Source organism: Cynocephalus volans, chromosome 5, assembly GCF_027409185.1.
Source record: "Cynocephalus volans isolate mCynVol1 chromosome 5, mCynVol1.pri, whole genome shotgun sequence".
Classification (NCBI taxonomy): Eukaryota; Metazoa; Chordata; class Mammalia; order Dermoptera; family Cynocephalidae; genus Cynocephalus; species Cynocephalus volans.
In genome coordinates this window covers 40559957-40586446 of record NC_084464.1, presented here as the reverse complement: position 1 = coordinate 40586446, position 26490 = coordinate 40559957, and the positions used below count along the sequence as shown (strand labels likewise).

Sequence of the window (26490 nt, the reverse complement as noted above, 5' to 3'; positions counted from 1 at the left end):
GGTTATGCCTACAATCCTTTCCCTATTTAAATTTTATTCTTCTCTGTCCTCAGCAGCGTTTACTTGTGATAACCCACAAAGCGACTTTAATCCCTGTTCCATAAAAAAAAAAAATATTGACATCTACCCACAAAACTCTAAATTAGAAGATTTGTGAACCAATTATTCTTTTCACTTCGTTTTGGTGGTGGGATTCGGGATGGGGGATGGGACGGCAGGCCGAGTTCCTGGCTCAGGTTTCACAGTTTGAGACTCGAGGAGAGAAAGATGGATTTCGCCGGAAACTCTCCGAAAAGAAAATGCACTCTCCCCAGGCCCGAGGCTATGAAAATATTAGGTAAATTTAGCTTCCTTAAAAGTGGCAGTTCTCTCGGAAATCGAACACAAAGGAGTGAAATAGGAGCACTTCGACACAGACATGCTTTTCCTTCAGTAATTGCATCTCGCCCGGGTTCACAGCCTTCACACTGCTGTGTGGATTTGATCCCTTCTCTACTGACCTCTTTTGTAATCTCCAAATTTGCCTCACTTCAATTCTCTCTCTCAAAAAAAAAGAAAAAGAAAAATCCGCTTCTCTTTGTAAAGCTGCCGCTTTTACACCACTCACGTGGGTAAGGACTTTCCTCGGCTAGCTCCTTGTGCATTTTGCAGAAGGTCTAGCCCCCTTTTGGAATGCAGCACCTCTTGTATCTTGGTGCTTCAGCCTCAACTTCCAACTTGTGACACCCTGTCACATTAGCAAGTGAAAGAAGTTTAGGAAACAGTTTTCATGTGTTTAGTTTTTTTCCTCAGACAGGCCTTCAGCAACCTCCGTCACAGGCAGCCCCTGCCTGGCTGTGATCAAGTCAAGAGCTCATCGACGTGACCAGCGGGAATGTACCAAATCCTTAAAAAATAATAATGGCTACCGTCCTCTGCCAGACTCTAACGTTTTGGTCTGTCAGCCGTGGGTGGATCCCCTGCCTGTGTCGCCTGACTCTGTGGAACTGTTTAAGTGTGGTGCCCCGAAGCTTACACTCCATGAACAGCTTCAGGTTAAATCATCCTGTGCTGTAAGTTACTGAGCAATTGCTTTTGTCAATGTTTATTATAGGCCTACAGTATATAATTCTGATGTCGTTTTAAAGATGTTAGAACACTTTGAACTAAATAAAAAATAGTAGCCACAGCATCTACTAACTGACCGATCAGTGAGGAAATAGTCTGCAGACCTTTCCCTTGCTTGTTGCTCACATTTTCAATGTGTATATCACCCACAGCCAAAGCTGGCAACTGTGTGATACCAGGAGTTCTAAACTAGTAACCAGTTTAGAGTTGTGATTATTCCTTACCCCCTTTTCATTCTCACGTTGCCTTCTTTCGATGTCACTTCAAGGCCATCACCAGATTATCATCAGCTCGATCAAGAATTGTTTTGGGGATTTCTGTATCCCAAACCACATGAAAAGACTCTCCGTGAAATTTAACCACAGTTCAAGAACAGTATCCTAACTAATTTATTTCATCTATTTGGTGAAGTGTGCATTGGGAAAGGAGAGATAGGGAAAGACAGAAATCAATATAGTTCCCCTGAGCCCCCAACTTTCTTTAAAGCTAAAGCAGTGGTTCTCCACCTTGGCTGCCTGTTGGAATTGCCTGGAGAGCTCTAAAATTTTCTGATGCCTGGATCTCACCATGAGAGATTCTAGTTTAATTTGCCTAGAGTATAGCCTGGGCATTGGCATTTTAATAAATTCCCAGATGATTTGAATATGCAGTCAAGGTTGAGATTCACTAGCCTAGAAAGTCTTCATTATCTCCAAATATTCAGGAAGGTAGGAAGAGGCATAAAGGACATACACCTGCAGGTCTATTCATTCCTCAGTCAGGTTGAGCTTATCTAGAGACACCACCGGACACTCAGGTAGTCATAGACACGTGGGCAATCCCCAGACTTTTTAAAAGTCAAGGGTAGATGGAGGTAATCAATGGGATGTAACTTAATTTCTCCACGTAGAATTCTGCCAAGTAGAGAGAAGATTCTATTTTTTTTTTTTTTTTTTTTTTATCCTGCCCCAATTGTCCCGGGACTGTGAAATCAGAATTGCACTCCCTGAGTTCCCCAATTTGCAAAGCTGGTTTACTGAAAAGAAAGAGGATCGCTTAATAATTCAGGACCTTCTGGAACAGAAGAAAAATAGCCTAAATCCTGCTCCCTCAAATTTGAACTTGAGGTTCTCTGTCAGTGGCCTGAGCTGAGTTGGTTCTAACCTCATCTTAAAGTAAGGAAAGACAGTAAGTTTTCTGAAATAAATTTACCTCATAGAAAAGAGAAGTTGACATTGATAACTTGGGGCTAAGTCTTCATAAGGGAGGGCTCGTTTTAATTTATCATACAACTCTGGGTCCTTGATAGGGAAATAAGAAGGCTTTTAACAATAGCTCAAGCGATGGCTATTTTGTTGTTGTTTGGCAGCTGGCCAATACAGGGAACAAACTCTGGATCTTGCTGTTATCAGCACCACACTCTAACCAACTGAGCTAACTGGCCGGCCTAAGGGGTGACTATATTAATTAGATAAAACCAGATCTCATTTTCTGTAGTTTTTCTGCCCAAAGAATTTTTGGTTTGGTTTGTGTTTTTTTACTGGCAGGATCAAACAGGTAGCAAAGAATATTAAGAGGAGCAAAAGGTGGAAGGAGAAGGGGCTGTTTTCTAAGAACATAGAAATGAGCCAAAAACTGGGGAAAATTATTTTATTTGCTAATCCTGTTCCTTAGCATTGAAGAGGAAGACTAAACTCCTTTTATTTACCAGCAATGAAACTCCTCTGAGCCTACCCTGAGTCTGTCTCCATTTAGTAGTTTCTATAAACTCTTGTGGCTAGAGAAAATGATGTGTGAATCAAGGTCATTTAATAAAGAATACAATTTATTCTTCTCATTTGAAGGAGAAATGAAATATGGCAGATTACATTGTAACATAGGGAAATCCTTGCACAGTTTATTCTTAGGTTATGACCTTTCAGTAACTTGAAATAAAATATGTCCTAGTATGTAGACAGAAGAAAGCTAATCTCTGCTCTTTCTTGACTATATTGGGCCTCTAAGTACAAAGAGAGAATAAACCAGATCAGGGGAAAGAAACCAATTAAAGCACTCCTCCTCGTAAAAAACATCCTTAACCAGAAAACAGAATCTCAGGAAAATGTTGCAAATCTGGGAGAGTTAAAACATTCAAGGAAGAAAATCTGAAGTGCTTGGCAAGAATCTCTGAAACATAAAATAAATTATCACCTATTGTCATCTGAAATGAAAGGCCCACAGAAAGGAAGACTTTGGGGACTGAGTTGCCCTGTCCTGGAATAATATAAAAGGCATAAGAGAGGAACGGCGGGTGGAAAGCGGGTGGAAAGGGGGAAGACAGTTATATATTATGCACTGAAAAAAGACCACAAATATCTCAACTGTCTGCTCAAGGAAGCCTCAGACTTTCTGTGACCATAATAAAATAATTTTTTTTTTTATTGAGGGGAATATAAAGTATGTATAGCTTTAGCCTGTAGGTAGCTGAAGTACTAAATCCACTAGTTCTCTTATGTGAAATTTAGGGGACTGGTGAGGAAAGAGTGGCATTGAGAATTGGAGTAGGATTTAGGTGTCTAGAAGTTCCTGTCAGCCTTCAGTTTTTGCTGATCTTCTCTTGAGAGTTGAAGCAAATGCTCTTCTCTTATTGAGTGTCTTCTTAATTTGTGTATTAGTCAAGTTTCTCCAGATAAACACAACCAATAGGATGTGTGTGCACATACATATACATGTGTGTATATATATGCATATCTCTATGTATGTATATATATGGGTGCATGATATGTGTCTCTATCTCTATATATCTGTCTATATATGTATGTATACACATCTATCTATCTACATATATACAGAGAGAGTTATTTTAATGAATTGTGGGGGCTGGCAAGTCTGAAAACCACTGGGCAGGATCTGACAGGCTGAAAATTCCAGCAAGAGTTGAGCTTGTAGCCTTGAGTCTAAAGGCAATGTGGAGGTAGAATTTCTTTCTCTTAGGGGGAACTTAGTCTTTTCTCTTTAGAATTTCTTAGGGCCTTCAACTGATAGGATGAGGCCCACCTACATTGTGGAGGGTACTCTGCTTTACTCAAAGTTTACTGATTTAATTATTAATCACATCTAAATGTATCTTCACAGCCACATCTAGACTGGTGTTTGACCAAACACCTGAGCACCATAGCCTAGCCAAGTTGACCAATAAAATTAACCATCATAATTTGTCTTTAGATACTGCAATTCTCTTCTGTAAAATTTTCTTTTCTGAAAGATTGCCAGTTTTTTAAGGGAAGCAACAATCCTCACATCTATGAAGAAAGAAGAATCACATAAGGAGCAATAGAACACTTTCAAGATATATTCCTGGTTCTGTCAGCACAAGATAATTTCTTTAAAAAATGTACCTGTGGTTAAGGCTAAAAACATATGTAAGGGTGAAATAATACTTCTTGTTCTGTGATTTGATGATTCAGAAGAAGTGTAAATAACTCAAGAAACAATGGAATTTTTATTTATAGTTTTCTTTTAAATACTCCAGGGGGGAAAAAAAGCATAAAGACAGATGAAACAAGAACAGGAATATCTTGATAACTGTTGAAGATGATGAAGGGTAAAGGCCATTCATTATACGACTATCTCCTTTTTTGTTTGAAAGTTTTCACAATGACTGTTTAAAAAGAAACAATTGAGAAGCAACAAGCTACTGTTACAAATGACAAGAAAATTCAGAAAAGCAGATGACTAATATTCAGCAATCAATTATCTTCATGTTTTAAAAATATTAGAATATATATTTGAAGGAGAGAACTCTGTTTCAGTTAGAAAAGGATTTAATTAAAAATAGTAGAAAGTAAAACTAACAGTAGTTTATTTTTCTTACATGGAACAAAGTGTAGAAATAGGTGGCTGCAGATAAATGCTACAATATAAACAAATTCAGAATGTCAAACAAATTAAAAGTCAAGATACAGACATAAACTGAGAAAATATTTATTACTGATATTGGTTTAGCTGCTCAGTGCAGGTGTCTCTTGGAAACCCTTGGCCTTTCTGTCACTGTCAGAAGATGGGTGCTGAACCTCTAGGAATCATATCTGCATTCAAGGTAGGAAAGAATGGGAGAAGAGTTGATGCTAGTCACATATACGAGGGTACTTCAAAAAATTTGTGGATAAATGGAATTAAAAGATAATGTGAGATCTATGACCATGCCACTTTGAACATACCTGATCTAGTCTGATCTTGGAAGCTAAGCAGGGTTGGTCCTAAAAAAAAAAAAAGAAAAGAAAAGAAAAAAAAAAGAGGAAAAAAATAAAACAAAAGAAAGAAGAAGAAAAGAAAAAAGGTAACATGAATCTTTCCATGAACATTTTGAACTACCCTCATATATCATCTTTATCAGGATCCCCCAGTAGACTTTATATCTTATGGGCCAGAACTAGGGTATATGACCACTTCTTGATATAAGGGAGGCTGGAGGAATAGATATCTCACTTTTTGAGTTTATATAATGTGAAGTGGCCAAAAGAGAAGAGTTGTTTGTGGGAGCTGGAATAGCCACTTTATAAATGTCTACTCATTTAAAATAGCAAAAAAAGGATTAACTTTCTAATAATGAGCAAAGTAACATACGTGCCAGATATACTCTCACACTTATGGTCTATTGATTTTCAACAAGGGTGCCAAGACTCAATGGGGAAAGAATAATCTTTAAAAAAGAAAATGGTGCCAGAACAACGGGATATCCACATGTAAAAGAATGAACTTGGACCCCCTACCTCGTACCATATGGAAAAACTAACTAAAAATGGATGATAGACCTATATGCAAGAATTAAAAGTGTAAAAATCTTAGAAGAAAACACAGCAGAAAATCTTCATGACTTTGGATTAGGCAAAAGTTTCTTAGACATGACATATAAAAACACAAGCAACAAAGGAAAAGATATAAATAAATTGAATTTCATCAAAATTAAAAACTTTTGTGCTTCAGAAGACCCCATCAAGAGAGTGAAAAGACAACCCACAGAATGGGAAATAGGAGAAAATATTTTCAAACCATATATCTGATAAGGGACTTGCATCCAGAATATATGAAGAACACTTACAACTCAACAATTAAAAAGACAAATAGCCCGATTTAAAAATGGGCAAAGGATTTGGGTAGCTATTTCTGCAAAGAAGATAAACAAATGGCCAATAAGCACATACAAAGATGCTCAACATCATTAGTCATTGGGAAAATGCAAATCAAAGCCACAATATGATACCATGTCATACCATACCATTATACCACTAGGACAGAGATGGAGTTTGGATGTGTTGTCCCCTCCAAAACTCATGTGGAAATTTGATCCCCAATGTGGCAGTGTTGGAAACTGATTGAGTCATGAGGGCGGATCCCTCATGAAGGGATTCATGCTCTCCCTGGGGGAGGAGGGGTACTGAGTGAGTTCTGGCTGTATTAGGTCCCACGAGAGCTAGTTGTTTAAAAAGACCCTGGCACCTCCTGTTGCTTCCTCTCTCTCTCTTGCTTCCTCCCCCACCATATGGTCTTTTGTACCTACTGGCTGCGGCCATTTTCGCCATGAGTAGGAGCAGCCTGAGGCCAGTGTCAGATGCAGCTGTCCCAGAATCGTAAGCCAAATAAACCTCTGTTCTTTATAAATTACCCAGTCTCAGGTATTTCTGTTATAGCAACACAAAACTGACTAATACAGATAGCTATAATAAAAAAAGACAGACAACAAACATGTTTGGAGGAGATGTGGAGAAACAGGAAGCTGCGTACATGGTGAAGGGTAAAGGGGTCCAGGAGAGGGAGATACAGAAAATATATCTTACATAACTGGGCTATTGTATCCTCTCTTGGGTGTCTCTGACTCTGTATCTGAGGTAAGCACCCAAATGCTCACTCTTGTATATTTCGTGTGTATTCTCTGTAAGGACTTAGGGTGCCTTGCCACTGCACAGTCCTTTCATACGGAAATTCGTTGTAGCTTGCCTTCTTTCAAATACGCTTCATCTCAGTTCCTAATGCTGGCAGTCTACTTCATAGCCTCTTTTTTTCTCCTCTGGAGTCATCATCCAGCATTTAGCCCTCTTGAAAAGGATATCTGCCATGGCCTCAAGCCAGGGTACATTCTATTGTGTTCTCCTTGCCCACAGAAAACTCACACAGTCTGTGAAATCAACTGAAAATGCAAGCTGTCCCTCTATGTCCCTCTCTCCTTCCTGCCTTCTCCATCTACTTCTCGTTTCCCTCTGCTCACGCAGACAGACACGAGGGGATGCTAGTCTTTCCTAAGAAGACAGTTGTCTGGGGGATGAGATGCCAGTTTCCTTCATCCAGGTATTCTCAGTCGTTCAAGTGATTGTCTTGGCTGTCCTCATTACTTGGCCTGCAGGGAACTGAATACAGTACAGGCTACCCACTCACCAGCTCTGGGAGAGTGTTGAAAGGCACACCACTGTGTCACTCTTGCCCAGGGCTGATAGTGCATGCCTGCAAGGATTCCGGGCACTCTGTCTAGTTTCCTGTGCATGTAGATGGTGGATACAGAGGGGAGGCTTATAACAATTTCTCATGTGACTACGCTTGAAATATTTCATGAGAATTTTTAATTTAAATGATAGAAAATGTATTCACATTATCGATACCCCATGTATCTATCCTCCAGACCTAAAAACAGTTGACATTTTGCCAAATATTCTTTAGATCATTCTTTTTTAAAGAAAAATATTTATAGGAACAATTGAAAGACGACTCCTCCCCCCTCCAGAAAGAAAGACACTTTCCCTTTCTGCATTTTCTGCGACAGCTCTAGAATCATGTATTATATACTTTGCACCTAATTGTGACATGTCTTTGTCCTCACTTTTTCTGGAGAAATTGGAAAAATCTCGCTCTGGTATCCCTTACATTACTGTACACATTCTTCCTGAGACCTCTCAACAAAATTTGTGGCTTTCATTAACCAAGTTTTGGTAGATTAATTCCAATTCTTTGTTCTAAGCTTTTCCTCTCACCAGAATTCCAGGACATATTATGTAGGAGATGATTAAGCCATTTTACTACCTCTATGTATCTCATAACATCAAGTTACATACCTTAAATATATACAATTTATTTTTTTTTAAAGAGCCTGTTAAACATGTCAGTTTGGATATCCTGAAGTCTATAAAACTCAACTTGTTCATAACTGAAGTTTTTAAAACTATTTTCTCCCTATTAAGTGTAAACTTCCAGTTTAATTTCATTTGAAGAACAAATCATCTGATTTATAATTTTAACTACGTATGAATATCACATGCATCTCTAAAAATTGAATAATAGAGTATAAATAAGTTTCAAAAAATAATAATTTGAAGAAGACCCTGTGTCCATTTGAAGCCTCCTGCTACTATGTCATTGTGCATGCAGGCCTGGTGGGGATGCATTTTCCTGCTTGATTTGAACAGATGTGGGGGCAGAAAAAGATAAGTATCATTTATATTATCAGGTTTTAAACTTGCTATGATAGTTCCTTTTGTCCCAGTGGTATGGAAAGACTTGGTAGACCTCACAGAGAACGAAGCCTAAAAAGTCAAGACATGAAGTTCTGAGTGGCAAGATGGAACCAGGCTTTCATAAGAGAAATCTGCTCTTAAATATGTCTGACAGATGTTATAGTTGGTGAAATAGTTGTTTTAAAGTTGAAGAATAGGACATTACAATTGTTCACAGAGTAATTACTGTTCAATTAAAGATAACGGAGATATCAAATTTATAACTAAAGGAGACAATAATGAATTTGACGAAAGAGGCTTCTACAAAGAATGCCAGAACTGGCTAGGAAAGAAAAATATTGTCAAAAGATGAAAAGGTCTCATCTATGTTAGTTTAACTAAAATAGTGAATACTTATCCAAAATTGAAGTGTGCTCTTTTTGGCTATAGTGGGTGCATATATGTTGCTGAAATATAAATCACACAAATACTACAATTTCTGGGAATGGATTGGAACAAACTATAGAAAGAAAAGATCACTTTATCTGAAATATTTTACTTTCTGCTTTAAAAACCCATTATTTATATTTTCTGGTATTCCAAATAAATTATTCACCAATAAAAATTGAAATAATCCACATAGACAAAAAAAAAAAAGTTATACTGAGGACAGCTAATTTGCTCAGGTAGAACTGCCTGTGCTTAATCCTTAAATGGTCCTGTTTTTTCCCCAAAGTTTTCTTTCTTTCTTTTTTTATCATTACACAATGTAAACATTCTTTGTGGCCCTTTACCAGTTTCTCCTTAATCCCCTCTCCCCTCCCCCAAAGTTTCTTTTAGAATAGATTCTAACTTACTTAGTTGTTTCACAAGATGAGAAAAATTTAGATCAGTGTGGTAACATCACTGTCTTTTTTTTGTTTTGTTTTTCTTTCCTTTTATTATCTTTCTAGTATGTTTGACATGAAACGCTGGAAGATTTGCCTTTACCTGTGTTTCTGTGTTGTAGGGAAAGCCCATTTCCACATGTGTTCTGAGTACTACAGTATCATTACCAATAGATACATTTTGTTTTGTTACCTAGCTTTTAGCTACTATTAATGGCAAGGACTATTTTTCTGCTCTTTGTTATTTCCTTCAGGTATTAATTCGTGGCTTTGAAAGTATAGAAATTCTAGCAATATTTGACTAAGAGAGGAGACTCTACTACATGGAAAGCAGATTGGCTACTTGGGGCTTTGCAAGTACACTGGCCTCTACTTTGACTTCTCGATTATTCTTGTAATTGTGGAATTTTATGCAAATATCTTTTCTTTTATTTAAGTTAAAGTTAATTATGAAATATCCTGAGCATAAATACAGAGAATATTACAATAAGCATCATATACCTATTATCCAGATCTTTCTTTTTCTAAGGAAATAATTTACAGCTATGGTTGAAGTATAACCATCCTGAAGTCCATGCATATCCTTCCAGTCTACATTTTTATCTTTTACTATGTATGTTGTATCTATAACATTTTTACAGTATTTACCTGTTCTTTTTATTCAACATCATGTGTTTAATATAAATTCCTTATGATAGAAGGAGTTCTGTCTCATTTACTTTAACTGTTGTACAGTTAATTTATTGGAGAACGTATAATCTTATTTCCAATGTTTGCTCTGTAAGTGACGCTGCAAAAACATCATTGTACATGTCTCCTTGGACAAACTTCTAAGGAGTTCCTATGTCATACATCTAAAAGTGGAAATCTGCTTTTCTAGATATTGCCAAATTGCTCTCCACACTGCTTGTACCAATTCATATTCTTAGCAGCCATCTGTAATAATTTCCATTTCTACCATTAATCTACCAATCCTTGGCAACTTTAATTTTAAAAAATTTTCCAATATGATAAGGTAAAGGTATTCTTCAAATTTGTATTTCTCTGATTATCAGTGAGGCTTAGCATATTTCATATATTTTTTGGCCTTTCATGTTTCCTCATCTGGTAATTGAGTCATAATATCCTTTGTCTAATTTTCTATTAATTGTCACATTCTATACTGTATTTACATTATGTCTCATTAGTTTACTAAGTGATGAATGTTTCTGAGTCTTAAATTGCACAGTTCTATCCTTCCCTACCAACTGATTATTAATATGAGCATTGAGTTATTCCTTGAGCTTTTCATTAGCGATGGTGAATGTTGAAGTCTCCCTAATGCTGATTCACAGCAGAGGTATCACATTTACTGAGCATGATCAATATCCCAATTCTCCTCTTGAACAATACATGGATTTCAAAATGTGTAATTATGAGTATTCCCTCCAAATTTCCATGATATTTTTGCTAACATTTTAGTTCCATCTTGCTTTTTTATCCAAATGTTTATTATTTTTATAATTAAAGTGAGTGTTTTTAAAAAGATTTAACTATAAATTTCCTGTTGTAGGGCCGGCCCGTGGCTCACTCGGGAGAGTGTGGTGCTGATAACACCAAGGCCACGGGTGCGGATCCGTATATAGGGATGGCCGGTTAGCTCACTGGGTGAGCGTGGTGCTGACAACACCAAGTCAAGGGTTAAGATCCCCTTACCAGTCATCTTTAAAAATAAAAAAATTTTTTTTTTAATTTCCTATTATTTCACATTCATTTAAACAAGGATCTTAAAAAAAAATTTTTTTTTAAAGAAAGAAACAAGGATCTTAGTTAATGGAACATTTTAAAAGGTTATTATGTAATCCCCATTCTTAATTGCTTAGCTCGATATGGAATTTTAACCTTAATGTTATCTTTTCTCAGCACTGTAATCATGTTGTTCCATTGTTTGTTTGTTGTTGTTTTTAGTTTGTAGTGTTACTGATGAAAAATTCACTATAAATCTAATTGTTATTTTAATATAAAGAAACCCATTTTATTTATTACTTTTTAAATTATTTATTTTTGGCACGGGGATCTGAACACTTGATCTTAGTGTTATACCACAAAAACTCATTTTAAATCAAGGAAAAATAAGATCAGAATTCTGAGACGCTCCCATAAAGTATGATGGAAGTTAATAAGGAAGCTAATATTTCAAAGTAAATGTATCTTCCCAGATACCTTATACAAGAAGCCATTTTTCTCTGGGCCACTAGCTTTAAAACAATATATGTTGTTTATTTTCCAGTGCTAAAATATTCAATGTTTCTTTCTTTTCATGGACATTATTTTTGCCTTTTAGTTTTTACAAATTCCCTAAAACATTATTCAGGCAATTTCAAAACTCAAAAATTAATAAAGTAAAAATAATACAATTTAAAAGTTGTATCCACCAAGTAAAATATTCCAAATAAGTTGTGTTTTAAACATGTAACAGCTTGATTCCCCCTCCCCCCCCTTGGTGTCTGGCCAGTAAGGGGATCCAAATCCTTGACCTTGGTATTACAAGACTGTACTATATAACCAAGTGAGCCAACGAGCCAGACCAAAATAATTCTTTTAAGATTCATTTTCCCACTGTAGTAGAACTTTTAAATGATTATAATTGTTCTGCTGAATTTTAATCAAAAATGCCAAAGCATGGTTGCTTTCATAATATTTTTGTCAGGATGTTACGTTTCAGTAACAAGTCCAAAATCTCAGTGGCTTAAAACAACAAAGTTTCTTGATGCAGTTTGGATGTGTTGTCCCCTCCAAAACTCATGTGGAAATTTGATCTCCAGTGTGGCAGTGTTGGAAACTGATTGAGTCACGGGGGCGGATCCCTCCTGAATGGATTAGTGCTCTCCCTGGGGGAGGGGAGATTAATGAGTGAGTTCTCGCTCTGTTAGTTCCCGCGAGAGCTTGTTGTTCATAGGACCCTGGTACCTTCCCTCTCTCTCTCTTGCTTCCTCTCCCACCATGTGATCAGCTTGTACCTGCCGCTTTTCTGCTATGAGTAGAAGCAGCCTGAGGCCCATGCCAAATGCAGCTGTCCCAGAATCGTAAGCCAAATAAACCTCTTTCCTTTATAAATTATCCAGTCTTAGGTATTTCTGTTACAGCAACACAAAACAGACTAAAACTGTTCTTTTCTTGCTCATCCTACGTTTTTCTTGTGGTTCGGCAGGGGTTGGGGGTGGGGTCTTTGCTCCTTGTGAACACTCAGGGATGAGGTGGGATTGAGCCGTATCCATTTCAGATGTGCCAGAGGAAAAAATGAGTTCCTACGGGTCTGGTGTTGGCAATTCAATGCTCCTGACCAGGAGCAACATATCTCTCCCTCTCACACTCATTGGCAAGAACGAGTCACAACTGGCACAAGGAAGTGGAATTCTGTCACCTGCCCAGGACAAGGAAGAAATGTGCAATATGTGTTGAATAGCACTTATGGCCACCAGAGTCAATCTATTCAATAGTCAAAAAGCTGTCTTTCTGTCCTGTATGCCTTTAGTAATTCTCTTTATCTTCATTGTATTTCACTTTACTACTAAATGTGAACTAAGAGAGACTATTCAATCTATGACTCCTGTATTTCTGCATATCTGGAAAAAACTCCGGTTTGCTGCTCCCTCAGTACTGTATATTCTGCAAAACTAGTAGACAGATATTAGGCTTTTTCACTCTACCCTTCATGTTTGTGTGTCACGTTTTCTTTTGCTGTATCTATTCTTCATTCTGGGTAAATTTCATATGTCGTCTACTAGTTTACTGATCTTCTCTGCAGGTTTGCCTGAGTTGTTTAATCTGTTATTTAATTTAATTTCAATTATTATGTTCATCATTTCTCGAAGTTCTCTCTAGTTCTTTTTCCAGTTTTCCTGTTCCCTTTTAAATCCTGTTTTATTTAATTGTGGTTTCCATTTCATATATTCGTTCATCTTTTTCATGTTTTTTAAGTTGACTTATTTTATGGTGTCTTTAGAAATGCTTTATTGTCTTCAGTTTTTAGAGTGCTAATTTTACTATTATTTAATTTTTGTTGTTGTTGGTTGGTTGGTTTGGGGGCTGGCTGGTACAAGGATCTGAACCTTGACCTTGGTGTTATAAGCTGTGTTCTGACCAATATTATTTAATATGTTCATTCTTCCTTATGTTGGTTTATTTTACATAATTTTTATTGTACCATATTTTAGTGGGTTCCCCCCCCCCCCCAATGTGAACCATGTGCTGGCAAATTTTGCAGTTGCTTCTATCAGGATTCCTGGTCCAGTTTTCACATTAATTTCTAATGAATCCTTTAGGTGGTGTAAATTTAGGCCATGCACCCTGGATTGGTGCAGTTTAATTTTGATTTCTCATTGCAGATATTGCTTTGGTTATTGTTTTTACAAAGAACCTCTGGCAGAAGACAACCTTCCTTGACAATTTGCACTACTATAAGAGCAAATTGCACTACTATATTTGCTTCTACAAGGCGAGGATCCGTGAGGAAGAGACTCTTAAACATCTCTTAAAGAACCAAAATGAGGAAGGGAGAATGGAGAAGGAGGAATTCCCCTGTCCGGTGACGCCTTGCACCTGTGCACCTTCCTAAGAGCCGCAGGAACGAGGTCATTCCCCTCAGGCAGGGAGAGGCTCTTGGGATTAGAATCATAAAACTGCTACGAGAGCTCTGACCAAGGCTCCTCCTTACTGTCCCTTACTTTATCAAGCGGAGTGAGATCTGACAGCTGTTCGGAAAGTCTGAACGTGTCAGGAGTTTTTGTTCGTTTCTTGTAACAGTTAGAAATGCCACTAATTTGGTGAACGTTCTGACCGATCTATTCTGCCTACAAAAACCTTTCACTCCACTGTTAGAAAGAACATCCAATCACTTGACGATTCTAAACTACCACAGTGCGTCTCACTTAGAGACGCCTCCTCCTCCGCAAGGAGCATTCGGCTGGTCCCCACTCTGTGGCTTTATCTGCCCTCTGGGGCACGCCCCCGTTGCTCTAGTACATTTTCTAAGTGAATGTGAGTCCTCGTATGTGTTTTGTTGTGCTTGAAGGAAGTGCCATTTCCAGGAGTCCCTTTCAGAAACTACCTTTACTACGAAGTTGAAGTGGATCTATTCTAACTGGCAACACAGCTTTACACCTAATCGAGTACTATTTGGTTAAAAAAGAAGCCGAGCCAGTCATGCAGGCGACTATGCGTACGGGTGGCTCTGTGGCTTAGTTGGCTAAAGCGCCTGTCTCGTAAACAGGAGATCCTGGGTTCGAATCCCAGCGGGGCCTGGACGTAGTCATTTTGATAATTTATTCCAAATTTTAGTTTAAAACCATCTTTAATCACAATATCAGATCCATCACTTGAAGTTGGTCTCCAAAGTTTCCTCATTGCACCTTGATTCTCAAAAACAGGCTCTCTGATGATTTATCGCGAAGTTATATTAGGATTTAACTGTACTTGGGGGTTTAAGGTCAATCAGAGAATTTCTAAATTAAAATTGAAAAACTTTTCATTCAAACCATTTAAAAATATATTCTGTTGGTTTCTCAAACTCCAAGCAAACTTACTTCAGTGATACATAGATGAAAAATTGTTACAACTTATTGAACACTTACTCTGTTGCATTTTGTGTATTTTCTCATACTTTTACTCCCTAGAAATACTCACTAAACTAAACATTATCATGCACATTTTACAGTGAAAGACATTGAGAATCAAAGAGAAATGAAGTAACTTCCGAATCTCACAGCCAATAAATAAATAATCAAGCTGGGATTTAAATCCTGTATTTCTCAATTCAAAGTTGCAATCTTAAATACCAAATAATTTTATTTATAAAAAAAAAATCAGTATCCAATATAATTTAAAACAATAGTTCTTAAAATTGTATGGCACATAAACTCATTAGATTATATAATGAAAAATTTTTCTACCAAAGGCAGGGGTGGGGGTGGGGGGGAGACATATATTTTGTATATTCTTTCAAGGTGTTCACTGATTTCCATAAGCTCTTGGCTGTCCGTGAACCACAGGAAAAAAAATCCTTGACTTTCATAAATGAATAAAGAGTAAATCACAAATGGATATTAAGAAAACATAAGCTGTTTTAGGGACATATTTTATTTCTAGACCTTGATTTTTGTAGGACTATCATTCCCTCTATCTGGTTGATTTAAATTGGACCAATAGAGGCAGACCTCTGGAGAAGGTATCATGACTCTGAACAAGCATGCCGATTCCAAAAAGTGCTATTTCTGAATGTGAGATAACTGACATGAGTTCTGGAAGGAATTCTATGTGGTGCACAAACCCCTTTTAAAGCTGGTCTCAGGGGCCAGCACATGGCTCACTTGGGAGAGTGTGGTGCTGATAACACCAAGGCAATGGGTTCGGATTCCTATATAGGGATGGCTGGTTCGCTCACTTGGGTGAGCATGGTGCTGACAACGCCAAGTCAAGGGTTAAGATCCCCTTACCGGTCATCTTTTAAGAAAAAAGAAAATGTTTGCTAAAGACAAGCTGTTTGTTTGGTGGATCAAATTAGCTTTTCACAAATTGCACTGGAATGTCACATTGTTAGTTTTCTTGCTGTTACTAGTTTCAGTTGTTTAAAGCTATACTTTGCCATAATTTACTTCTGTAACACTGCCTGTTTTTATGTCTTTCTTTGATGATTGAATCAACTGATTTTTCTTGTGAAACTTCCTTGTCTTGTCAATAAAAAGAAAGGCTGATTTTGGATTGGGGCTGCTGCTCCCCTGATGGGCTGCAGTCCCTCCAGGCCTCATTCACGGTGCTTTGAGTGATTCCTAATTTTTTTTTTTTTTTTTTTTGTCTCAGTTACACAGAGGGAACTGTAGCACATAATCTTCCCAATGCATCAAATCAAAGTGTTTTTTCCCCAGAATTCCTGTCAGTCTTTCCCGTATGTACATAATTTGAGGTAGTTGTTATCACAACATTGACACTGTTCTGTTTACTTTTCCACTAAATGTTATCATCTGATGGCATCCTTGACACATCTTTCTCCTGGACTCCCTCTGTTTCTTTCTGCTTTGAAAACACTCTTTCTATTTCATCCAAGGCCTTCTGCTTAGAGCTTATCCAGGGCTCTGTTGGTCTTACCTTCCCCACCCGGGACTGGGTTTTTCTGCCACCAAGTGGGGTCTTCCATGGAGTGTATTCCATGCTAGCTTTGTGGCTGACTAGCTGTGTGGTCTTGAGCAACTAACTTTATCTCTGAGGTGCTATTTATTTTTCTTTAAAATGGGAGCTCATAGGTTCAGCCTCACAGTGTTCAGCCTCACAGTTCATAGGTTCAGCCTCACAGTATTCCATGCTAGCTTTGTGGCTGACTAGCTGTGTGGTCTTGAGCAACTAATTTTATATCTGAGGTGCTATTTCTTTTTCTTTAAAATGGGAGCTCATAGGTTCAGCCTCACAGTGTTTGTTGCAGGGGAGCATTTGACAGGGAGCCTGGCACATAGCAGGTGCCTAGTAATGATAGCTATAATGTGTGGAGCACTTCCTACGTGCTTGGCACTGTGCTAGGGGTTTCCCGGACACAGTTCATTGCATTAGCTGGATCCTCACAGTTACCCCAAAGGTTGATTTTGCATCTGGCTTGACTGATGAAAAAAATAAGACTTGATAAATGTTAGCTGTTTTGAAGTCTACTGTCCCAAACCTAAAACATATTCTGCTTGTTTGGATGTCTTTTATATGAGTTATAAATTCACACACACGCACACACACACACACTTTTAACTTATCTGAGACTGTTTTTGTGTGCTGGCGAAGGTCAGCCTACGTGCACAGTCAGCATGTCTGGACCCAGAGAGCACCTGAAGTACCACAGCTGTGAGTGGAGTCTGGAGGGGGTGGGGCAAGGGGGTAGGAGGAGCACTTGGATGCGCTCTGGGTCGGCTGCTGCCAGCGCTGTAGAGCTGTGGGGTTGCCCTCTCTGGCTCCCTGGCTGGAAGCCCTTATGCTTCTAGAACCCAGACGCCAGCCTAGGGGCTACCGAGCTCTCCTCCCGGGGGCTCCATGGGGCCGGGTCTCCTTATGCGGCCAGAAGGCAGGATGACCCGTGTGCGGCATGTTCAGGAAATCAGCAAGGCCAGCTTCTCCTGGGCCTGGGAAGGGGCCAGACACCCGGCCCTGCACGCCTATGTGTTCTGCTACAGTTCGTTGCCCAAAAGGGCTTGGATGCAAATAATTGAATTTCCGAAAGCTTTCTGGTTAATCGCTGGAGTTCTCCGTGCTTGTTCTCACCCTCTCTGTGCGTCTGAGCAGGGCAGTGCGCGAGTGCTGGGTCCTGGCGGGGCCGCTCTGTGCCGCAGCCCCCTTTCCTGCACACAGCCTGCCCTCCGCTCACCCCTCACCTCCTCCCACGGGAGGGTCCTGGGCCCCGGCAGCCCGGGCACGTCTCGTGGCTTCTCGGCGGCAGCAGGCGAGCCTCCCTCAGGAGGTGCCGAGATCGCGGGGACGCGCCGAGCAGGGGCAGCCCGCGGCACCGCCTCCTGCCCGCCTTCGCTCGGTCTTCCTCCTGCGCTCCTTCCTTCCTTTCCGTCTTTCCTTCCCCTTCCTCTTTCCTTCCCCTTCCTCACTATTCCTTTTTCTTTTTTTTTTTTTTTAATTCTTTTCCCCTCCCTCCCTCCTCTCCAACCTGTCTTTTCTCCTGCTGGGTGTCGCCCTTCCCAAGGCAAATATCTAAGTCCTGCTGTTCTGCAGGGCAGCACGTCCTGTCTGAGACCCCCGGCACGAACAAGGACCATATATCATCTTGCCACACTGACCTGTGTGGCAACGAGTGCCTCCTCAGATTAAGTTGCTCTTCAGGGAACTCCAGCTTCTCCGAGTCACTTTTTCTTGTCTGTCGTGTGCTGGCGGCCCCGGTGCCAAGGACTGCGTGCGAGGTGTGCAGAGCACTGTTATACGGCCCATGATGTGGGTCATGCCGCCTCCTATCGTACAGGGACGTGGAGGCTGAGCGAGGTAAAATCACTTAAGCTGGCTGTGGAATGGGGATTAGTCCTCGGTTTCTTACTTGGGTCCCGCATCAGGTTGCCCATTGCCTGGGTGAGGTTTGGACGGGCAGAGAAGGGAAGGAGCTGAGGACAGCGTGAGCTGAGTTTGGCCCTGGGCAAGGCTTGAGTTTTTACCTGTGTATCCAGAGGCTTTGGTGAGCTAGTGAAGGGAGGCTGGGGCAATCACAGAGGGCCTTGTGCACCAGCCTGGGTGCCAGGCTTTATCCTGGGGCAGTCATGGAGTCCCTGAGAGTGGAGAAGGGAGAAGAATGCCTCCAAGTGGTGCTGCTGGAAGGTTCTCACAGCTTTGCCTGGCACAGGGCCATTCACAGACTTTAGAGAGCAGTTGGGTGGCCTGGAGTGAAAAGGGTCTGACCCAGGGTGGAGCTCATTAAGAATGAAAATGGGTGGGTGGAGTGGGAGCCAGATCCCAAAAGAAGAACCAACCAGATGCAGTGACTGATGAAAGATATTGGTGACCATGCAGTCAGAGATGACTAATTCAGAGACCAGGGGAATGCTGTTCCATATCAGAAACCAGAAAGAGAGGTTGGGAAGCTGCTTGGTGGCAGATGGCAAGGTAGGACTAGAGTGCTGGAAAGAGATCGTGGCTGAAGGTGCAGACTTGGGAATGGTCCACAGAGGAGCCGTGGTGCAGGTCACCAAAGTGCAGAGAGCCTGGAGGAGAGGAGTCCAGGGAAGAGCTGGGCTCTCAGGACAGGGGTGGGGAGATCTCTGCCATGGATGATAGGGGCAGAGGAAGGGCCTCTCGAGAAGGTGTGGGGTTGCGGGTGCCAGCTGGTTGATGGTTATCTAGATCAGATGTCACAGAGGGAAGCAAGTCTGAGGGAAGAGCACAGACTTGACCACTGGGAACTTGGCCCCTTCTGCACTACCCGCCGCAGTACTGCTCCTCTGGGCCTCACACAGAGTGGGTGCCCTTGGCTGTGCCAGCTCCTCCCCCATGCTCTGGGAGCCCTTCACTTGTTTGTCATGCACCCTCCATGCAGTCTGGCACAGAGGAGGTGCTTAGTCCACATCCTCGACTTGAAAAGGAAGGAGACAGGTGATGTTGTGAGAGAACCAGGCATGAGCTCTGGTGAGCAGACAGAAGTGGCATTCGTTTTGAAGTGGGACTAGGAGAAATTGATTATTGATGGAAAGTGATGGGGCAGGGGTGTCCAGCAAAAGGGGTTCCCTGAGAGAAGCAAAATCTGGGACTTAAAGGGCAGGGGCACAAATCCAGAGAAGAAACTGGAGGGGCTGGTGGAGGCTGGAGAGAGCAGGCTTGGTCTGAGTGGACCCCTGGAGGCCTCCTTCCTATGACAGCACGCGTGATTCCCACTCGCACTCCTGCAGCTGCCTCTGCTGGGCTCTGCCCTGATAACCCTAACCCTAACCCTAACCCTATCCCTAACCCTAACCCTAACCCATGGGGTGGGAGTGTGAGGAGTAGCTGAGGGTCTGGAGAAGACGAAGCAGGGTTGCCCAGAGCAAGGGACCCATACCGCGTGACAGTGAGATGATGTGGCAGAAATGCAGTGAGTTATCGGAGAGTTGATCCTTTTTCCAGTTATCTTTAAATCTCCTTTATTAAGTTCAGAAAAATGTCTCAAATTGGTGCTGTTGTGTCTTAAAGGTTTCCCTAACTTTTTCACCAGGCACAGCGCCTTCAGCAGGTAGTGGTATCTAGCTAGAACTTAATAGCTCTGTTTTGTTTTCTTTGGGTTATTTTTGGAGCTACAGTAGGAGGATATTTCTTGTCCCCTGAGATTGGACTGTGTTTGGATGATCAGAAAAGTCTGTTAAAATAAAGAATCATAAAAAATGGCACTTTTATACCTTTAACATAATATATTTTAACTTAAAACACGTACATGCATACTTATTCGGTAATCCCAGCAGTGTGAGTGCGGTGGGGGAGCGCAGCTGGCACGGCCTTGTGCCCTCGTCGCCAGCCCCACGTGCTGTAGTCAGTCCGGGCAGCTGTGGCATCCCCCTGTGGGAGCAGATGTGCTTTGTGAATTCAGGCCTGTATCTTCTTCACACTGTTTTTTGAAGCATGTATGGTTTCTGCATCATCTGTAATTTCGGTTTTCCACAAATGGCCACGGTAATCCATACGTTATCTTTAATTCATTTGGTCTGAATTTGGTAAGTCAGCTATATTTTGTGTTTTCTTCTTGGTCAGGATTTACATTTTTAAAAGCTCTAGGGCTTGCTGATTTGCCAATAACAAGATATTATAGTTTGCGGGCCCCAGTCCCATGCCCTCACATGGCCCCTGGTCACCATTGTGGCTTTTTTCTGTCCAAGCGAACGAGCATGGAGTGGCGAGTTTCCCTTTGCATGTGGTCATTTCTGTCGGTCGCCTCTTCTTTCTCAGTTCCTGTGGCTTCGCTGTGCTGTACAGGTGTTCTCCAGTCAGGCTTCCAGGAGGAAACCTCAGTCAATGATTTGAATTGCGTCGTGAGTTCCTGAGCAGTGTTCACTTCTCTGGCTCTGGCACTCTCCACAGGGCCTGCATGGCTTCTGTCCATTTGCACTTGCTGGCAAACCTGCCAGCCCGGCTTTCTTCCAGTGTGAGCCCGCTGGCTGGAGCTCTGAGTCATCTTTCGTACACGAGCCACTTCCTAACACAGTGTCTACAATCTCGGTTTCTTTGAATTGAAGCAAGATTTGCAGAGCACTCTGGGTGCAGAATTGTTCTAACTTTTTACACAGTCTCCCCTCAAGTCTCATGATTTTCTTTTCCACACCTAACTTAACACTAGACTTTAAAAAGATTTGCCTTTCCAGAGCATTCCACTTAGTTCTCATAGAAACTGGTATTTTCACACTGTTGTTTCATAAGACTAAATTAAAGTATGTTGTTACAGTAACACCAGCAACTGGTATTACCAAATCTATGGCCTAACCAGTGTGTCTCTTGTTCATAAAGGTCAGCTGGTGGAGGCAGAAGCACAGGCAGGACTAACCTCTTCAGCGTGGCCCTAGTGTTTGGTGTGCCAGGCACCAGGTGCAGGTTTTGGGGAGGGAGTGAAGAATATTGGCTAATGGACATTTTTGAAGTGGCTGGGGTGGAGGGGGGGGAATGTCTTCTCTACCTTTATTTGTGGCAAGTGCTAGTGATTTTCCCTTTAGTCATATAAAATCACATTTTCAAATAAATGTATTTAAGTAAGAAGTGAATTATTTTAAATAAAACATTGAGCTAGTAATAGCTCAGGTGGTTCACAGATTTGACAAAGCTTGTGAAGAAGATGTGGGACAAATGGCCTGTGTGCAGGTCACACAGAGAGGAGGAGACAGGGAGGGAGCAGAGCACTCACGACACTGCGTCCTCCCCTCCCTATGCCCACCAGCGCTGGGCTCTGTCTTCTAGTCTTGTGTTTTGGAAGACCAGTGGTGCCACCTGATGGCATGGTCGACATCCCTGGAGAGGGAATGTTGGAGGTCATCCTGGCAGTTTCAGCGCAGTGGGAAGGGCAGGCTCTGGGCAGGGCTGTTGGGACCAGTGGGCTGAGCTCTGGGTTTCTCGTCACTTCTGCCGTTTGTTTCCCACGTGACCCATCAGCAGTCATTTAGCCTCTCTGTACCTAACTTTCCTCATCCTAAAGTGATGTGATCCCTGACATCGTTGTCATGAGGATTAAATGGGTACTGCTTACGGAAGCATCGAGCCAGCTGCCATGCATGTAGTGGATGCTCCTCTAATATTTGGTGAACAAATGAGTGATTCTAAGAATGGGAATGATTAACAAGTGTTCTTCCTAACTCAGAGGGTTGTTAAGGATCCAGTAAACTTATGTCTGTCATTTGAAAGTAATAGCAAATTGTTGTAATATAGTGTATTATCATTTAAGCTATCATATCATTCTTTTATTGGTTTGAGAACTGAAATTACCAGAAGGCAATGATTTTGTTAATCTGGCTACAGGACTTAAGTATGCTATGGTCCCTGATCTTTAAAGATCAGCCACTTTCCAAATTCTCATATGATTTTGAGAAGAGACACACACCCCTGCCTCCAGCCCAGGCTAATGATATTTTCCAGGTGGAAGGTAAACTCAGGGTTGGCTTTCAGTCACAGCCCAAGACTCCTTAGCTGTGTGACCTGCAGTGAGCTACCAAGCCCAGCCAAGCTTTAGGGCCCTCTTCAGTGAAATAGAGGGAGGAAGAGTAACACCCCCCTTACAGGGTTGTGATGAGGTGATGAGAAAGGAAAAGCTCCTAGCATGGGTGCAGGCACCATAGGTGCTTCATGAGGATCTGTTCCTTTTTCTCATGCCCCCGTGCCAGGCACTAGACTACACACAGAGAGGCTGTGAGAGCAGGTTGTGGAGTCAGGGAAAGGTAAGGGTGGCACTTCCAGGAGGACACAAAGTCCAGGACTAGAAGTGGTGCAGAACTGTCTCCTGAAAATACATTTAATAAATAAACAGGTGGAAGTGATTCAACGTTGTATGGCTAATTAAGGAAATACAAGTGAAAATGAATAATATATAAAACAATGAAAAAGGAGATCAGCTACTTTGGTGTATGTGCAGTGAAAAAGGCATCCCAGATGTTCGTGTGGTAGTGAAAAAGGTAGCAAACCTTTCAACCTATGGTTTTTTCTTTTTAATTGAGATGTAATTCACATGCCATCAAATTCACCCTTTCAATGTGTAAAGAGTTGTGTAAGCATCACCATTGTCTAATTTCAGAATATTTTTATCACCCCAAAAGGAAACCCTGTGTCCATTAAGCAGTTGATTCCCATTCTCTGTGACCCCCCAGCCTGAGAACTACCAATCTATTTTCTGTCTATGGATTTACCTGTTCTGGATGTTTCATATAAATGGATGGGATCACACTATTTGTGACTTTTTGTGTCTGGCTTCTTTCACTTAGCATAATGTTTGTGAGGTTCATCCACACTGAAGCATGCATCAGTACTTCATTTCTTTTTATGGCTGAATAATATTCTATTGTGTATATGTACCACAATTTGTGTATCCAGTCATCCGTTGATGGACATCTGAGCTGTTTCCACTTTTTGGCTCTATGAATAGTGCTGCTGTGAATGTGCATGGACATGTATTTGTTTGAGGACCTGTTTTCTATTCTTTTGGGTATGTACCTAGTAGTAGAGTTGCTGGGTCATATGGGAATACTGTATTCTTTGTTTTGAAGCATGTTTTTTGCTGGATATAGAATTTTAGGTTGACAGATGTTTTATTTTTTTGAACTTTCAGTTCTTTGAATAGAATATCTCATTACCTTTTGTCCTCCATGGTCTCTTCTGAGAAACCAGCTGTTAATCTTGTGAATTCCTACTACATGAGTGAGTTGCTACTTTCTTGATACTTTCAAGATTCTCTCTTTGTCTTTGGCCTGCGACAGTTTAATTGTGATATGTGTGGATCTCTTTGTGTTTGTCCTATTTGGAGTTCGTTGAGTTTCTTGGATGTGTAGGTTAGTATTTTTCATCAAATTTGGGAAGTATCTGGTGTTATTTCTTCAGATACTCTTTATGCCACCATCTCCCTCTCGTCTCCTTTGAAAACTCCTTTATACATATGTTGTTATGCTTGGTGGTGTCTCATGTCTTTGACACTGTGTGCTCTTTTCTTTCTTTTCCTCAGACTACATAATCTCAACTGACCTCTTTTCAAATTTGTTGATTATTTCTTCTGCTTGCTCCTCTAGTGGATTTTTCATTTCAGTTATTGTGCTTTTCAACTCTAGAATTTCTATTTTTTTTATAATTTCTGACTCTTGATTTTCTCTATCTGGTGAGACATTATCCTCATACCTTCCTTTAGTTCTTTAAGACATGGTTTCCTTTATTTTTTTGAACATAGAATAGCTGATCTAAAGTCTTTGTCCAGTAGGGCTTCCTCAGGAACAGTTTTTATTAACTCTTTTACTTCTTGTTTATGAGCCATACTCTTGTTTCTTTGTATGTATTATAAATTTTTGTTGAAGACTGAGCATTTAGAATAATATAATACAGGACTTCTGGAAATCAGATCCCCCCACACACCATAGTTTGTTGTTATAGTCTGTTTAGTGACTTTTATGAACTAATTTTGTAAAGTCTGTGTTCTTTGTCATGTGTGACCAGTCATGTGTGTGTCGTGTTTGTGAGAAGTCCCTGCTCAGTTAGCTTAGTGGTCAGCTAATGATTGGGCAAAAATTTCCCTAAGTTCCTGGAGCCAGTAAGTCTCCTAGTCTTTTTCAAGGGGCCCTATGTACCTGTTGGGCCATGCTGTCGATGCTTAAGCAAGCAGTTATTTGACTCTGCCTTAGCCTTCACTTCCTGCTTGCCCAGAGCCTCCAGATCAGCCACAGGTGAACACTTTGGCCCTCTCAGGTCATTTGTGAGCATGCATAGAGGCCTATGCCTGATTGTGGCCTTCTAGATCCCCAGGGATATACCAGACCTTTTGCAAGCCCTCTGGACATATCATTCCCTTGCTTTTCCTTCTAAGCTTTTTGGTCAGCGTGTCTTTGCCTAAACTACTATCCTCAACCTCAGGCAGCTGTGATGTTAAACAATTGCCTCTGATTATTTTCAACAAATGCTCCCATGGAAAAGGCTGTTTTCACTGGCATGCTTTAAAACTGGTCAAATAAAGACAGTCTTGTGAGTGGGGTCTTCCAGGGAACCACCAGACAGGAGAAATAAAGACAATTCTTTGGGACAGGGGTTTTCAAGGAACTCAAACCCATTCTGCCCCCTTCAGTGCCTGGCAGGTGGCTGATTTTCACTGTATTTGAGCTGTTGGTTTTCAAGGCTACTGCAGAGTTGGGGAGAGGCAGATGGGAGTAGGGCAAGGTAAACTACTACAAAGGTCCCTTGTTCTTACCGAGACTCAGCCATTTTTCTTGAATAAACACTCCACAGATTGACCGAGCCTTTGTTTAATTTCAAGAGCTTGGAAAAAGTTGATTCTGATAATTTTTGCCAGTGTTCTTGTTGCTCTTATGGAGGAGAGGCTTTTCGGATGTTCTTACTCTACCATTTTTGCTGATCTTTCAATGTGGGATTCAGTCTAGATATATACCCCATGGATCTATCCCAAAGCCAAAGCAAAAAAAAAAAAAAAAAAAAAAAATCAGTTATGTCCACCCACATGTTTATCACAGTGTTGTTTATATAACAGTGAAAATTTGAAAGTTCCTAAACGAGTAACATTGGGAAGAAAAGCCTATAAACTCTGGGTCATACTATTATTCAGTTATCAATAATGAAAGAGGAAGCCTGGGGAGGGGGAGAGTGTGACCAAGAGGTTGAGAGCCCTGGCTCCTGACTCAGGTGGGCTGTGTTCGATTCTGCCTCTGAGGTTTATAGCCAGTGACTGGGAGCAAATTAATTAGCCTCTCTAAGCCTCATTTCTCATCTCTAAAATGGTGACAAGTCTGTGGTGGTATGGTGTGGTTTAAATGAAAGCATCTGTGTCATACGCTTGGCTCAGCCAAGTGAGTTATTGTGATTGTTGTTGCTGTCATTCAACAAGAAATTGTTCATGACATAATGGTAAATAAACTAGCAGGGTATGAAATCATATGCATACTATAACCAAAATATGAAAAGAATAATCTGTTGGCAAAGCATGGAAAAAACATGGTTGGAAGAAAATATACCACATGATGGGACTGTGGGTTATTTATTTTCTCTTTTCTTTTTTATTTCTGACAGTGCTGTGCATGTGTCTTTTTTTTAATGGAAAAGATAAATGTATACTCACAGTAAGAATCTCCCTTAAAGAGGCAGGGGCTTTCCTGGCGGGTCTGGGTGGAACACTCTGCACTGGACACTGGACTGTGGACGTGCACTTCCAGGTGCATCTTCAGGGGCCTCTGGTTAGCAGTATTTCCTGAGTCTCTTCAGGAGTTTGGAACGCGTTATTGGTCTTCTTCAAGGGGGTCTTTTATTCAGAGTCTGGGAGTAGGGGTCAGTGCTGCTCCTCAGGGAGAGCTCTGAAGGTTTAGTGTAAACCCTGGGAGAACCCTTTTTAATTCTGCTGTCCAGGGCAAGGC

At 40.9% G+C, this 26490-nt stretch overlaps 1 non-coding gene and 1 pseudogene across 1 annotated transcript; both read left to right on the top strand.

Moving 5' to 3' along the window:
• The first annotated feature begins 206 nt into the window (after positions 1–206).
• On the top strand, positions 207–9022 carry LOC134378954 (signal peptidase complex catalytic subunit SEC11C-like; annotated as a pseudogene).
• A 5619-nt stretch (positions 9023–14641) lies between these two features.
• TRNAT-CGU (transfer RNA threonine (anticodon CGU)) lies at positions 14642–14715 on the top strand. Its single transcript has one exon. It is a non-coding gene; the product is annotated as a tRNA-Thr (tRNA).
• The last annotated feature ends 11775 nt before the right edge of the window (positions 14716–26490 follow it).